This window comes from Pongo pygmaeus, chromosome X (genome assembly GCF_028885625.2).
Source record: "Pongo pygmaeus isolate AG05252 chromosome X, NHGRI_mPonPyg2-v2.0_pri, whole genome shotgun sequence".
Taxonomy (NCBI): Eukaryota; Metazoa; Chordata; class Mammalia; order Primates; family Hominidae; genus Pongo; species Pongo pygmaeus.
The window spans coordinates 111,995,444-112,012,695 of NC_072396.2; the positions used below are offsets into that span (position 1 = coordinate 111,995,444).

The 17,252-nt window shown below is 39.2% G+C and overlaps 1 protein-coding gene across 4 annotated transcripts in view; it reads left to right on the plus strand.

Moving 5' to 3' along the window:
* MID2 (midline 2) overlaps positions 1–17,252 on the plus strand; it is a 104,449-nt gene that overhangs the window by 29,749 nt on the left and 57,448 nt on the right. The window lies entirely within an intron of this gene.

A 17,252-nucleotide genomic window follows, 5' to 3' on the forward strand; every position in this document is an offset into this window, starting at 1 on the left:
GGTAGGGCTTCAAGTCTAAACAGGGTTGGGTAAAATATTATAGGATTCCTCATGGGCAGTGGTTGGATAAAAATGTTTCTAATTCTATTTAGAACCTGATAGTCTGGTTCTAATCTTACTTGTATGACAGACAAATGTAACAGTTCAAGTTTATTTTATTTCAATTTTATTAAGATCTCATCTCTTAATCCAATCTATAGATTCCTATTTAAGAGACTGTGGAGAATCTTCTTGTAAGGCAAAGAATCCTCTTATTATATGAGTAACCTTCTGACCCTCAATCATTTGGATTTCTTTAAGTATTGAGTTTCTTCAAGTAGAGTGTACTTGTATGATGAGCATACCATAGAAATTTAATCCCTGCTGGGCACTTCATTTGTGGAAGAGAGTGGTGCTGTATGTAGGGTCCATAGAGTACTGGTTAAACTCAGATATGAGACTGTAAAATGAAGTGGGGGATTAGGGAAGAAGCATAAGGAATGAAAAGAAAGAGCGCTAGAGTGTGATTTGGAAAATTGTGCTCTAGACTTGGCTCTTCCATGAAGTGGTGGTATGAATCTAAGTCATTTAGCTTCTCAGTTTCAGTGTTCTTACCTATAAAATGAAGAGTTGAACTGATAACATGACCTCCAACTTCTTTCTAGGTATCACAGGTCATGATGCTGTGAATGGTTACTTTCTTTATTCTATTCTTTTTCTCTCCTGGCTTATTCTTTCCAAGAAGGGAGAAACAAAATATAAAGTATTTCAAAGTGGCTTTCAGCTAATCAGAATCCCTCTAATGTTCCACTCTGTCAAAGTTTCTCATTATGCTGTTAGATTACAGTGTAAGACATCCACACTGGCAAAGGGACAAGGGAGTATTGTAAGCAGGAGATAAGATAAGAGATCCCTTGATTTAGAATTTGCATGATTGAATATAGAGTAACAGCTAATAGTGAATAAAATGAGGTTAGAAATTATAATCACCTTCCTTGTTCTCATCAAAAAGACTGTTAAGTACAGAACAAGTTGTAGTGAAAATAGCAAAGTAAGCAGTTTATTTTTATAGCTCATTCACTTTAGGACCTCTCTAAGGACTCATCTTCCCACTCTGAAGAGCTTATGACCCTGGCCAGCCTCACCCAAACATAGCCTGTTCCAACCTTTCCCAGCCCATCCTGCCAATCAAACCTTTATGTTCAGGGCCCTACTCTTTTTTTAAGTGACAAGTCTCATAAAACAATCCATCATTGTGTTAATAGGGAAGGACCCACTTTGGCTTTTTAGGTAACAAGCAGTGTTTTAACAGTTACGTCCTGAAGTTAGTATTCTTGCTTGAGTCTTAATGAGGTGACACTAGTGCTGCCACATGCAAATAGAGTAAGGGGAAAGAGTAGCCCATACCGTAGATATTCAAGAAGTTTTCTTTTATGGATGCTTGCTAAATCCGATCCTGTAGGCCACTGTCAGCTCTGGATACACAAAAGGTCTACTTTTACTAATCCTTTTTTATGCCTGGCATTGTATCAGGTATAAAGAAAACAGCATAGGCACAGTATCTACCCTCTGAGGGCTTACATGCTGCAAAAATCCACCCTGATGTGGATACACATGTGCAAGAAATACAGACAACTGAATATAAACATTAATTGAGAACTGGGAAAGAATAGTGAGATATTGTTGAGAGTGAGAATGTATTTTGGGATTTAACTTCATAGTTTATTGGGTTTAGGATTTTGTCTTTGATGACAGGGACCCTACAGGATGGCTTATGGAAAGCCATTTCTGTCTTCTATGACATCATCCATTCTGAAAGGTTAGGGATGTGCCCTTAACTTCCTCTTTTTTTTTTTTTTTTTGAGATGGAGTCTCGCTCTGTTGCCCAGGCTAGAGTGCAGTGGCACAATCTCAGCTCACTGCAACCTCTGCCTCCTAGGTTCAAGCGATTCTCCCATCTCAGCCTCCCGAGTAGCTGGGATTACAGGCACACGCCACCGTGCCCGGCTAATTTCTTGTATTTTAGTAGAGACGTGGTTTCACCGTGTTGCCCAGGCTGGTCTTGAACTCCTGAGCTCAGGCAATCCACCCGCCTTGGCCTCCCAAAGTGCTAGGATTACAGGCATGAGCCACCGGGCCGGCCAACTTCCTCTTAATAATATGGTGAATCCAGGTTACTTATTATCCTCATTCAACACAGAGCCTGTCTCTCCAAAAGCCTTCAGGACAAACCTGAGGATTAGAAATCTAGTTAATGAAGGGACTTGAGACTTCATAAATGCTTATAAATACAGTAGAAAATGAAATGTATAGTAGAATACTGTCAGTCATGAAAGTCAGACACTGATGGGTGATTTGGAATTTTTTCATTGTATGTAATCCAGATTCATCTACAGGGAATGACTATATTCACAGTGTATACCAGGCATTTCACATTGGGCGGGGGCGGAGGATACCAGCTAAGGCGCTTCTGAGACAACTGGAATAGGGTATTTTCCTGTCAAACCTGTTCCCCTTCTTTATTGTCTGCAAATGTTTTTGTCACAAATTGACTTTTCATAAAAGGGTCATAAATACTGCCTCCCTATCATGGTTCTTTCTCCCTGTTCTCTATTCTCCTCAGAAAGTAAACAAAGCTGCAGTCTTCCTATTATAACAGAAACAGAGATTAAGATCACTACAGATTTGTTAGCCGACTTCTATGGTAATGTAGCTTGTTATAATTGCTGCTGAAGCTTTCAGAATTCAGTAGATGGGTGGTTGGAAAATGTTTTCTGTTGGGGCTAGAGAGCATGGGAAGGAGGTAGAGGCAGCTCCAAGACTCCCTTTAATCTAATTAAGGAAGGGCATGCTTTGACCTTGCTACGATAGCCACTTGATCTCTATATATAGTTCTTTGTCCTGGCTCATCAGGCATCCTTTGTTTACATTTCCAAAGGAAACCTCTGTATAATGCATAGCCAAGGGAAAATGTATACCAACAGATGAATACTTCCTCTTCGCTTCCAATACTCCATGGTTCTGTGAATAATAGGCATTCTAAAACATAGCGAGGGACAAATATAGTTAAATACTTAGTAATCAGTTGGTCAACAGCATTTATTGAGCATACACTGTGTACTCAGTGTGGCGGGCAATTTGGGGGCTACAAAAGAAATATATGTGGTTGATGACCTCCAGGGAACTTTCAGTCTAGTTAGGGAAAACACGGTATATAGTGAGAAGGAGTATTTATAGAGCAGCATGCAGTGCAGAAAATACAAATGAATGTAGTATAGCCCTTTCAATTTTACTTATTTAGTCTTGTTCTTAGCTTTTAGGACACTGAGTACATTAAAGCACTTTCCTGTATATTTTGTGTGCCACCTTTTTCTTCTTTCCAGAACTGCTGTGATACAACGGCTTAATCCATCCCAGAAGCTCCATGGGCAGGTTGATTTCCTTCTGGCTCTTCTCAATCCTTTTAAAGAGCTGGATGGCACTGCTCTTCAGCATTAGGAGAAAGAAGAAAGAAAGGAGATGAGTTGGAAGAGAGGGAGAGGTTTCCCTTAGTCTGGGGAATTTCAGCTTTCTGTCTTGCTACTAGGTCTTAGCTTCATTCACTTTTGGAAGTCTTTCTCTTTAGAGTTCAAACTTTAGATGGGCTGGTATTCTCTTCTTTCTGCTCTTATTGCCCATTGGAAGGATATTTAGTTTGGGAAGAGCAAGAATATTGGAGTTTATGTAATAGATGTCTGGCTGCTTCTCCAAGCATAAAATATAAATATTTTAAAATAAATTAATTTAAAAAACACTGCTATGGATGATTTCAGCAGATGATCCTTAAATATTTTAGGGTGGTTGAGCTAGAAGAAAGAATAGAATTTACACCATTAGAGCACAAATACATTTGTTGGTGGAGCCCTCTTTAAGGAGCAGTCAGTGAAATTAGTATAATTGGAAAATTTAATGGAGAAAATGCATTTTAGCCAAATGTTGAAGGAGAAAAAAAATTACTCCCTCTGGAGAGACAGAAAGCAGAGGTATTAGTGGAGGTGTAAATGAGCACATTTTATGGGGAAAATGGTGCCTTAAGCACTGAGTGTATACAGATAACTAGGAAATGGCACCTGCCCTCAAGGAACACACAGACTGGCTGAGAACCTGACAGGTAAAATGGCAAATAGAATGTGAAGTGATAATTACTGTAATGAATGTCAATGCATGATGACAAGTTAGCATGGAGGAGGAAACACTCAGGCCTGCCTGAAAAACTTAGGAAAGGCTGCAGAATGGAAAAAAAAATGAGTTATCTTGAAATGAGAGTAGAATTTTGCCAATAAAAATGAGATAAGGGAGTGAAGGGGACCACATGCAAGAACACAGAAGGGTGATCAGCATGGAGACGTTCAGGGAACTATCAGAAGTTTGGCTTGGCCAGAATGTAAGACATGAGATTGCAAGAGGCGAGTATGGTGAAGTAAGTAGCTTGGGCCCAGATAATGAAGAGCCTTGTAGGCCATGTATAGGTGTTTAGACTTTAACCTGAGAAGTCTGGGGAGCTATGGAAGGATTTTAAGCAGGTGAATAACTGAATAAAATCTACATTTAAGAAGGATTGCTATGGCTGTAGTATGGAGTATGGAGCAAAGGTCAAGGGTCCAGGGTAAAAAGTGAGGACAAAGAGACGAATTAGATTTTTACTGATCCAGGGAGAGATGAAGGCCCAGTTTGAGACAGTGGCAGTAGGATTAGGGAAGAAGGGATAAATTCAAAACATTTTTAGGAGGTGGATCAGTATTAATTGGTAATCAGTTAATGGGTGAAGGAGTGAGGGAGAAGAAATACTATGATGATCCACAGGGTTCTGGTTTAGGTGACCAAATGGGTTTATGGCCTTTAACTAGGTTAAGAAATATAAAAGGAGTTATTTTTAGACCTGCAAGGTTTATTGTTCTCTGGGTCAGAAAGGCAGGTAGGAAATGTCCAGTAGAAAGCTGGCTAGCTGGATTTAGAGGTCAAGAGAGAGGTCTGGGAAAGGGATATACTTGGAAGTTATTAGCATCTAAGTAGCACTTAAAGCCATGGAGAATGTATAGATTGAAAAGAGGGCCTGTGACAAATCTCCAACCCAATTGTTTGTCACTCACAATACAATAACAAACTGACTTTCCAAAAATAAACAGAAAGACTGTGGTGCTTTTGAGGAGATTACTAAAGAATGCTGTGCATTTTGAAAATTAAATATCAAAAGTAAATTATTCATTTGTGGAAAAAAATCAAAGGTTTAGACATTATTATCTTAAAGACTACAATAATAAGTAACACTTACTGAGGATTTCCTCTGTTCCAGCTGAGTGCTTAGTATGTGTTAACTCATTTAATTCTCACAACAGGTCTGTGAGATAGACACTGTTAATACCCCTACTTTACAGGTAAACAGAGATAAAGAAATATTTAAGTGTTTTGCCAAGTTCATGCCACTGGTAGGTAAGAGAGTGGGGATTTGAATACAGGCACTTTAGCTCTGGAGCCTGTGCCCCTGACCACTCCATTACACGTTGTTTTGCAAGGCCAAGGTACATGCCACTTGGATGTCTCTTGTTAATCACTGGTGGTTCCTGGACCCATTGTGAGGATGACTTGTAGTGAGCAAGGGGTATGGGATAGGGATGTGAATTCTAAAGGACAGCAAAGGAGAAACAAAGAGCAGTCAAGAGACAAGGAAAACCAACCAAAACAGAGGATCAAAATCTCAGAGGAAGGAGAGGCCTTCAAAATGTGGAAGATTTGATGAGTCAATTGGAGCAGAGGCATAGAAGATTTCATTAGTCATCTTTGAGGGAGAAGGTTCTATGCAAATATGAAGATGGAACATAAATTCAAAGAGGTCAGGAAGAAAGTAAGTTATAAGGAAATGCAGGGCTGGGCGCGGTGACTCATGCCTGTAATCCCAGCACTTTGGGAGGCCGAGGTGGGTGGATCACCTGGGGTCTGGAGTTCAAGACCAGCCTGGCCAACATGGTGAAACCCCGTCTCTACAAAAAATACAAAAATTTGCCAGGTGTGGTGGTAGACACATGTAATCCCAGCTACTCAAGGGGCTGAGGCAGGAGAATTGCTTGAACCCAGGAGGTGGAGGTTGCAGTGAGCCGAGATCGTGCCATTGCACTCCAGCCTGGGCGACAAGAGGGAAACTCTGTCTCAAAACAGACAAACAAACAAACAAACAAAAGGAAATGCAGGTTGCAAGAAGTTTGATCACGAAGGTGAAGCAAGAAATAAGGTGGTAGTTATTATCCTTTCGAAGAGCAGAAAAGTCAGACTCATAAATGCTCTGTTTGTGTATTATTCTGCTACTGGTGAGTTAACAATAGGAATCACTAGATCCACTGCGTTTATCCACATATGCTTCCCTTCCCTCCCTGACTTGGTGTCCAGCTTTATCTCCAATCCAGGACACTGTAGCCTTAGTTTCTACAACTTGCCTCTCCTAAAAATGGTATGTACATCTCGGGAGGCAGTGTGCTGTGACAGCTTTGGAGTTGGACAGACAGGAGTCATGTTAGCTGTGCAGCCTTGAACACATACTTTTTCTGAGCCTCAGTTTCACCATCTATAAAACTTAAAGTAATATAATACATTGAAGAGAAAGGCAATACATGTAAAGTACCTGCTACTGTGCCTGGCATATATAGTCAAAGCTCAATAAACGGTGGGGTGGTAGTACTAGTCATAGTAGCAGGAGGAAGAGGAGGAGGAGGGAAAGAAGGAGAAAGAGGAAGAGGAGGTGTAATAGCAGGAACAGTTGCTAGTAGCAGTAGTACTAGTAGTAGTAATTTTGGGCACTACACATTTTGCCAGAGATTCCTAGCCCTGACCTCAGGACTTCCAAAGCTTTTTATCACTATCTCTGAGAGTGGGGAGAACAATCATTCCCAAATACTCATAACCAATTTCAAATTTTACATATATCAACTAGAACTTTTCTTGGGAAGAGGGAGTGGTAATGAAATTGCAGTAGCAAAAATATTGGATATCTCGGCCATGTGACTCTACATAGCCCACCAGTAACTCTGCAGATGTGATAGACTAAAAAGGGTTATTGTGCTCAATAAGCTGCTAGTTTGCAGTTACTAATTTAAACAAATTTTATTTAGTAAGGGAACATTTACTGCCCTTCTGCAAGAATATCCAGAAGATTCTTTGTGTTGATACTTAAGTAAATTTGCCCATTATCCTGCCCAAATTCTTCTTGATTACTGCCTTTATAAAAGCAAAGCCAAAAGAAAAGTTTTAGGGAGGGTCAATGCTTTCATCTCTAGTAATTTTAAAAAGAGAGAGTTTTATAATTTTGTATTTGCGATTTAAAATGTTTATTAGCAAAAATGTTCTGTGAATATTTTTGTGAGAGATGGAAGAGCAAGGGGAGCAGACTTAAGAGCTCCTGAGAAAGATTTGAACTGCTAGTGTCTTGTGAAAATGAAATACCTAGTTTGAAACCACTGTGGAATTATAGGTGGAGAAAATTGTTTCCATGAAAAATGGAAAATAAGTGAAGTGATCCAGTCAGTGTATTCATTTATACTACTGTAATGACTAATTCAGAGTATTACATTCAATCTTATTAAGAATATAACAATTGACATTTAATATAGATGAAAAACCTAAGTTAACTGTGCAATCCAGTGTGTGGTCATAGCCTATTTTTATACTAGAAAAGAAAGTGCTTTATAATTTTTCAGAGACCTAATGCATTCAATCCTTTTTAAAAAATACTTTGTGACAATTCTTCATATATGTCAGTAAAGTAACATTTTTGAAGACATTAAATGTTGCAGTTGAAATACTTGGAGGGTATTAACACATGACAGGGTTTAAGGATAAAATTAGTTAGGATTAATATTGTTTTCCTCGCCCTCCTCCCTCACATCTATAGGGCAGGTAAGCTTTCAGGTGTGGTCATGTCTTCATAGCCGAAACAGTTCACATAGGAATGCACTTTCATCCCACTTTTGCACTTTTCCTTTGGCACAGTGAAGCTTATCTTATAGTCCCATTTCCCATCCCTCCTCTAGTTCACATTTCTGTGTTCAAATTCCAGGTCACTCACTAAATGACCAGAACACTGCTTAATTTTGGCTCCTCTTGTTTGCTCCACTATATTCACAATCCACCCAAATTCCCCATTTCCAGTGTGCTCTTGGAAAGTTAATGGAATCCTAATAATTCAGCTAAGGCTCTATCAAGCTTATCCTATACCTTGAAATGTTTCCAGTTCCACTTTTACCTCTAATCTCTCCTGCCATCAACCCAACCAAAACCAAACACATTTTTTAAAAACCCAGACTTGAAACGAAAACAACTATCACCACAGCAGATAGGCACACAGCCATTGAGATGTCCTTACTGTCTCTGCCTGTCTAGAGGAGTCCAGCTCTGTGGTATGGTAAGCAAGGATTGGGAGGAACAGAATCTTACTTGAATAATTTGTTCTGGGCACTGTGCTAGAGACATCATTTCTAATCTCACTTAGTGTTTATGACAACCCTGTGATACAGCTGGTTAATATTCCCATTTTGCAAGTGAGGAACTTGAAGGCCAGAGATATTAGATGCCTTACTCAAGGTCACACATAAGTAAGCTGGGATGCAGTTCTACATATCTCTCACTCCAAAGTCCATGTTCTTTCCATTGCACTGTGCGGCCTAGTGGAGAAGTTGTTGGTTTACTTGCCACCGATTCATTTGTGCTCAGATAGGTAGGAGACAGCTCCAGAAAACCCTTTGTTTTTCTCCACTAAATAGCTCTAGCTCTAGAAAAACGTATGGTCTGTTTGGGGGCCTGGCGTTCCTGAATCCGTGGTAAGCCTCTTAGGTACTCCTGCCATTGGCCTACCTTTAATAGCCCAGAGCAGCTCTCCATATTCTGACAGCCCTTCATGGGGTACAGAGGAGAGGGAGTTGCCTAGGGTTGGCAGAAGGAAGCAATAATACCCACAATTAGGCATTTACTTGCTCAGATTTTTTTTGTGCCATGAGGGGTGAAAATAGTGTGGGCAGCTCCAGGTATCAACACTGTCCTCAGCCACTGTCCCAGAGTTTACGCTGGGACCCATATTTTCTTGCTGAGACTGCCGGGATGTGTCCTCATTCTAGGGCTGTACATGACCATGTTTCAGGGTAAAAGTAGTCTCCATGAGACACAGGGTTTCTTAACAGTTACTAAGAGTTTGGCAGTAAAGATGTACTCTCAAAAGTATAACTAATGTTTGCACGTTTAAAACAGGCTATAAATAACAAATATAATACCACAATGACCGCAAATATATAGATTTCCTCAAAAAAGAGTGAATGCATTGCTATCATTAATGGTGTCTTTTGATGGAATGATTACTTAGAAGTACACATACAGCCAGGAAATCAGCTATTTACTACCTCAAGACAGAAAGAGAATCTAATGCCTCTGTCTATTCCCACTACCTGTCCTCTCACCTAAATCAAATCTTGAATCCACGTTTACCCTATCTCAGCCAGTCCTAAGAACTCTTAATTATTCCTAAGAGCTTTAAATACATTCGCTCATTTAATCCACACAATAACCCAATGAAGTACGTATGATTCTCATTCTCATTTTACAGATGGGGTAACTGAGGCACACAGGGGTAACTTATTTGTATAAAATCACAGGTGGCAAATTAAGAGTTTGCATCCAATTTTACTGAGGTCCTTGCTCTTAATGACTATGCTGTATTAAAAAAGAGGGGCAAAACTAACAACCCATGGCTCCATGTGCAGTGTTTTGCAAGTCGCTGATTATTGTGCTTATGGTCTGGGTAAGGACAGAAAACCAGTATTATGTGAGCGTGTGCCCATGTGGGAATGATGTGGTGTGATACTAGAGCAATATTTGGGCAAGCCTTTCTTTGTGATGATAATCTCTCCAGAGCATGCATCATAATGCCTCTGCACGTGCTATGCATCTGTCTATCTATTTCATAGATGGCTGTGCCTGGCTGTTCATCTCTTATGTGTGTCTGGGGAGGGGGTTGTATATATAAAGAGGATATATGTGGAAAAAAGGATATATGCCCAGTGAGAGAATTAGTGTTTAAACTGGGTCATGAGGATTGCTTTGACCTCTGATTCCCCACCCCCCGCCCGCCCCAAAGGGTTCTTTTCAGTCCTTTGATGTTTTCACCATATAAGGGGAGAAACTGGGACACAACTGGAGGATGTTGCCTTTTGTTTTCTCTGATGAGAAACGTTGACTCTTTCCTTGAGAGAAGGTTTTCCTCCTCTTCTCCATATCCCAAGCCTGTTCCAGCTTCTCCTTAGTAACATCAAAGGCACAAAACAATCATTGGCTTTGGAATAATTTCTAAACCAATAAAACTCTAGCTAAAAGTGTATAGCACCAGTGCTAGTCGCATAGAACAACATAGTTCCATCCTGAGCTCCCTCATCCCAATCTATATATGGGTAGTTTTGCACTGGCATAGAATGGCAGGTTTACGAATGTCCAAAGATGTCTTATTAGAAAAATCTCAGGTGCAGGGGAAAGCCCAGGACATGAGGAGGATTAGAGAAGAGGGTGAGCGACCTAGGCAGGGAAGGATAGCAATGGTATGTGAAAAGGAAGGAGAAACAATTACAAGATGCCAGTTTACTCTATAGTGCACATATAATGAAACTCCTGCCAAATTTGTGGTGTGTTCTAGCATCTGAAGAGCTTTGAATCTTCTAGCACCCTGGGGATATTCTGGGATTCCAATTGCCCCCCACTCAACAGTCAAGAAATTCAAACCATTTCAGGAGGATTCCATTGGCTTTAGAATGAAATGGAATTTATATTATATTGGTAGCTCACAGAGAACACTTACATTTAGGAAGTAAAAATATGATATCACAGATGAATACGCAAATTGCATATTGTCTGCAGGCCAGAGAGTAAAATTAAACACCTTCATGCTTTTGTACTCCATTTCTGTCAAAAACAGGATATCAGCAGCAAAGCAACTGAAAAAAAAAAAACCACACACACACACACACACACACACACAACACTGACCTACAGTGAGTACTGCCAAACCCCATGCTAACCCAGTGACACATCATTAGCTCAGAAGTTGAAAGCAAATGGTGTCCCTAAGTGGACCTTTATAAAAAATATTAAGCTCCACTGTGGATTTAGCATAGTGTTATGTGATACAGAGGAATATAGTAGCAGGTGTATTAAGTCTCTATCCCTGTCTTCAAGGACTTTATAGTCTAGTTGAGAAAGCAGAGCTAACAGTATGAAGCATTGCCAACCAATATAAAATGATTTAAACTGTGTGACAATAAGTGCTGTAGTAGTTCGGGGGAGAGGGAGATCGAAGAAGGCTAACATCATTACCATCATTAATATCTATTGTTTATTAACACTTAATGTGCTCCAGGTGTCATGCCAAGTGCTTTACATGTATTATCTCATTTAATCCTCTCAGTTACCTCTGAGACAGGCACTATTATTATCCCCATTTTTCAGATGAGGAAACTCAGATAGCTAAATGATTTATCCAAGGGGAGTGTAGAAATGAGACTAGAGAGCCATTGAGGGACCTGATTACAGAGGACATTAAAAGCCATGCTAAGAAGTTTGGCATTTATTCTAAGGTCAAAGGGAAGCCAATTGAAATTTAGTACGAAGCCATTTTAAGCATGGGTGTAGTGTTTTTTGTTTTTTGTTTTTGTTTTGTTTTGTTTTGAGATGGAGTCTCCCTTTGTCTCCAGGCTGGAGTTCAGTGGTGAGATCTTGGCTCACTGCAACCTCCACCTCCCAGGTTCAAGAGATTCTCCTGCCTCAGCCTCCCAAGTAGCTGGGATTACAGGCATGTGCCGCCACGCCCAGCTAATTTTTTTTTTTTTGTATTTTTAGTAGAGATGGGGTTTCACCTTGTTGACCAGGATGGTCTCGATCTCCTAACCTTGTGATCTGCCCACCTCGGCCTCCCAAAGTGCTGGAGTTACAGGCATGAGCCACCGCGCCCGGCCTGTAGTGTGTTTTTTAAAAAGTTTATACTGCCCCTCTGCTGGGTTAAGTACACATTGGGAAAATCAATGATTGGAGACAGAGGGGCCAATTAGGAGACTGTAGTAGCATTGTGCTTGGCACATAGTAGGTACTCAACGTATATTTGTTGGATGGATATATTAATTCAGGGAAGAGATCTTGGTGGACAGATCTAGTGAAATATAAGGGAAGATGATAGAAAAAGATAGATTTGAATTATATTTATGAGGTAAATATAGGGGATGTGATGATTAACTGGATGTGGGGAATAAGAAAGAGAAGTTAAGAATGAAGCCCTGTGTTTCTGAGGAGCTGGTGATACCCTTCATTCATTTAGGGAACATTAGAGAAGAATCAGATTTAATGGAACAGGATGTAGGAAAGAGACGAGTTCAGTTTGGAAACACTGAGTTTGTAGTGCCTGTAGTTATGCAAATGAAATGTCCAGTAAGCAGTTAGTTATATAGGTCTAAATTTCAGGAGAGAGACTTAGGATAGAGATAAATATAATTAAGGCAAATGGGGATCTTTTTGAGGTGATGGAATTGTTCTAAAATTGGATTGTGGTAATGGTTACAAAATTCTGTAAATTTACCAAAATTATTGAGTTGCCCACTTAAAATGGGTGAATTTTGTGGCATGTAGATTATATATCAATAAAACTCTTAAAATTAAAAAAGTTAAGCAAGGTACTGGCACATAGAGAGTAACTGAAGCCTTAGAAATGGATGAGGTCACCTAAGTCAGTGTGCTAGAACTCTCAGAATACTGACATTTAAGGGACAGACAAAGGAGTTGGAATGATCAGAAGGAAAACTAGGAAAATTTGTCTCATAGAAGCCGAAAGAAGAAAGTATTTTCAGAAGAAGTGAATAGATGACCTTTTAAATAATGATTTGAAAGACTTAAATATCTTGAAATGTCAATGGGAAGGAGTGGAACCAGAAGAGAGGTTGGCTGAAGGAAAGGGAAGAAGATTAATCAAATGAGGACCCCAAGAAGCTAGAAGAGGATGGAATGCAAAACCTCTAGGAGAGGACTGATGAACTTTCTAGAGAGATATATCACTTCTTTGTAATAGGACAAAGGAAAGATGTTTGCTTATTGTTTTGTGAGAATTTAAAATAATTCCCTGGGATAAATTTTATTTTCTCTGTGACAAAGGAAGTAAAATCATTTACTACGGTTTTACTATGAGTGAGAAGGGAGGTGGTAGGGTTGAAGCTTTGTGGATGGTACAGATCACTACTGTGGAGATATAGAGAGAGCTGTTAAGAGAAACACAGAATTAATAAGAAACTTTGAGAGCCTGCTTGAAGTTGGACACCACAAATTTAAGGGGGATCAATCTATGCTTCCATGATTAGCATATAGGTCACACTTAAAACCATGAAAATGAATGAATTTGGCCAGGAAAAGTTGATTAGGTGAGGAAAAGGACATAGATATAGATTAGATAGAGATAATATATATTATTAACCTTTTACCTGTCACGTGTTGTGATATTTTCCCCCCAGTTTGTCTTTTGTCTTTATTTTCTGTATGGCTTCTGGTTTTTCTGGCTTGTGAAAGGTCTCCCCCTCCTCAAACTTTCTTTTCATATTTTCGGTGGTTTTATTTTTTATATTTTAAGTCTTTAATGTACCTGGAATTTGTTTTAGAATATGAGATTTTGAAATGTATTTTAGGGCATGTAGTTGTGTTTCCTTTCAGATAGATAACTATTATGCTAAGCCCATTTATTAAAATAACAGTCATTTTCCTGTTGAGTGGATATGCTACCATTGCCATATATTGGATTTCCATATGTACTTGCTTCTATTCTAGACTCTATTCTGTTCCATTGATTTAATTTTCCATTCTTACGCCAATACCTTACTATTTTGATTATACTGACTTTTCGGTAATATCTGATATTTCCTTACTATTCTTAGATATTTGTTTCTCCATACTTTTACATATTTGTGTCTCCATATGAACTTTTACATAATTTTGTATAGTTACAAAATATACTCAGTTTGGATTGTGATTATCACTATATTACACTTGTGTATTAGTTTTTGGAAGGAAGACATTCCTATGATATGTCTTGCTATCCAGAATCATGGTATATCTTTGCATTTTTTCAGGTTTTATTTTTGGGACCGTCTCTTTAATATTTAGTTGTTTTCTTCAAATAGGTACAGTACATTTTTTTGTTGTTGTTGTTGATTCCTAAGTACTTTGTACTCTTGTCCGTGCTGTGAATGGGTTACTTTTCTATTTCAATTTTTAAAAGCATATGGAGAAAAGCTTTTGATTTTATATATTTTCTTGTGTATAATAATCTTACCATATTGGCAACCTTATATTTAAAAAAAAAAACCTAGAGTCTCGGGTTTATCTGAGGCACTTATATCTCCTTTACCAATATTTATACCAATTATTTCATGTTCTGACTTTCTTTTGCCTCAGCTAAAACATTTAAAACACTATGGTGATATCAGACATCCTTGCCTTGTTCGTAATGTTACTGGAAAGGGCCTTAGCATTTCACCATTTAGGATGAAGTTTGCTATTTATTATATTTGAATGCTGTTTTATTTAGAATTTTCACTTGGGCTGGCTACTGATTTTGTTTAAAAACCTTTTAGAATATATTAATATAACCCTGTATGTTGATTTTTTTCTAATCTTGAATCATTCTTTTATATTTGTAATAAAAAGTGTTTGGTTATGGCATTTTATTCTTTTGTTGCCCTGCTGCTTTTGTTAAACATTTTTCTCTATATATTCAGAACTGAAATCAATCTATAGCCTTACTATTTCTGATATCATTTTTAGGTTTCTGATACTGTGGAATTATACTAGATCTAGTAAATGCATTTGAGACCTTTTTGTCTTTCTCTGTGGTCTTAAATAGTTTAAGTTGTGTGAGAATGATTTGTTCTTTCAAAGTTTACGGAACTCAGCTCTAAAACCATCTAGGCCTGGAGCCTTAAAAAAAATTACAGATTGTTAATCACCCTTCCAATCTGGTCTAAAGTTATTAGATTCTTGAGGTTTTATTACTCCTTCTTGGGTAAAAGCATTTAATAGATTTTAAAATCACGTGGTATACATTGCATATGATATTCCCTTATAATTAATATCTCTCCAATGGTGTGCTGGTGCTGACTTTCCAATTGTGTGCATTTTTCCCATATTTTGGTTTGGTGTCTATACACTGGTAGCTTAAAATCCACTAAAGTGTAAGTTTTCACGCCATGGAAATCAGCAAGCACTACAAATTGTGGCTTTTTTTTTTTTTTTTTTTTGAGAGCCAATTGTTAAATGGTTATCAGCATACTATTGTCTATATCTATAAGTGTATCTCCTTTTCCATTGTTAGTATTGTATTTTTGTTTTATTTTCTCCCTTTTTTGTTAATAAATAATTTCAAAGAAGCAGCTTTTGATGTTAATTATCTGTTGATTATCCCTTGTAAGTTAGTTTCATTTTGATTTTGTTAGTTTGAGCTTTTTAAAAGTGAATTTCCTCCTTCTATTTACTTTCATTTTATTGTCCTTTTCCAGTTTCTTAAATTGAGTGAATTCTTGTATTTTCCATTTTTGTATATTTTCCTGAGTAGAGGTTTAACTGTATCCCATATATTTTAGTATTTAGTGTGTGCTATTTCATTATTTTCCATAAAATTAACAACTTTAGTTTCATTTTCCTCTTTGATTACAAGGTTATTTAGGAGTATTCAAGCAGAAAATTTCCCTGACCCCTTTGCTGGCAGGAACTGGAGTGCATGGGTGCTAGAACTAGTCAGTCACTTCAGTGCCAGCAGTGGCAGACTCCACTTGCTTGGCCCCACTGTGTTCCACCCCTTGCAGGAGGGGGAGCGGAGGTGAGCAGGTGAAGGAGCTGGGGCAAGCGCTTTTGGGTGCTGGCAGGAGCAAAACTGTGCTTCCCCACAGCAGCATCTAGTGGGGTGTCCGTATCCCCTGAAGCCCCAGAAAGAGTGTTACAGTCAGTGCTCTTTTAGCTTTGCTGTCCGTGAATGGCTTAAGTGTTAACAGCTCAGTGGAGGGTCAGTGTGACGGCCTTTTGCACTTGCACTTGAGTTCTTGTTCGACATCCAAGAGGAATGAGGTCACATGAACAAATTGGAGATGGTAAATGTGGGGGATTTTATTGCTAATGAAAGTGGCTCTCAGCAGGAAGGGGAGCTGAAAAGGGGACAGAGCGGGACGATCATTTTCCCCCAGAGTCTAGCTGTCCCCGGCCGGACTCCTCTTCGAAGCAACACCGTAAAGCCGTCCCTCTGAAGTCAAGCTGCTTCTCTCCAACTTCAAACCATAGTCTCCAATGTCCAGCTGCTTCTCCTCTTCTCTCTGCTTGTGAACCCTGGGGTTTTTATGGGCACAGGATGGGGGCAGGGTGGGGTATGGGTGGTTTTGGAAAAGGCAGCTTTCAAGTGGGAAAATAGGAATGCATGTTCTCACTTTGGGCCACGGTTCCAGGTTTCAGGGCGAGACCTTTGCCAGAGACCTACCCTCTTCTGCCCAGAATTTCCCTGCCTCCTGTCCCTGTCATTTCCCTCCTCTGAGGAGGCGCATCTAACTGCTGGTGTAATATGGACGATGACTGGTCTTAGCTACTTCCTGTTTACAGGGGGTGTGAGTATGGGAAGAACAGCAGTCAGATTCCTCCCCGAGGTCTACCTAAGGGTCCCCAGCAAAAGGGAGCCAATGTCCGAGGTTCTGGTTGCCTGACTGTTTGGAGTTTGATGGCCTCTAGGTGCGAAGAAACAAGTTTTACAGGGTTAAGTATGCATGCACCAAATATATGTCCAAAGAGGAGTTAAAAGGAGAGAATCTAATGCTGAAGATTACAGAAATAAGAAGTGAAATATACTAATCATTCTGAAAACAACATTATACCCTGTGGTATAGCACAGAATGGAGGTAAAAACAGGAAGCCTAGGCAAGACTATAAAGAGGATATCCATGGAAGATTAATTATTAACACTTATCTTTTGTGATTTTTAGCTTGAGTTCCCCAATATCTTCACATTGGTACTTTGGGTGCTCTTCTGGGTTGATGCAAGTAACTCTGTCAACTTCCCAGGCCTTTACTCGGGTATAGTGAATACAATGATCTATTCCAGTGACTTTCAGTGCCATAAGAGTAGAAAGAAGTATAATCCCTCCCAATCTGGGCTTATAGAGGGAGAAAGGGAAGCAAGTACCTTTACTAGTACTAGGTCCCCT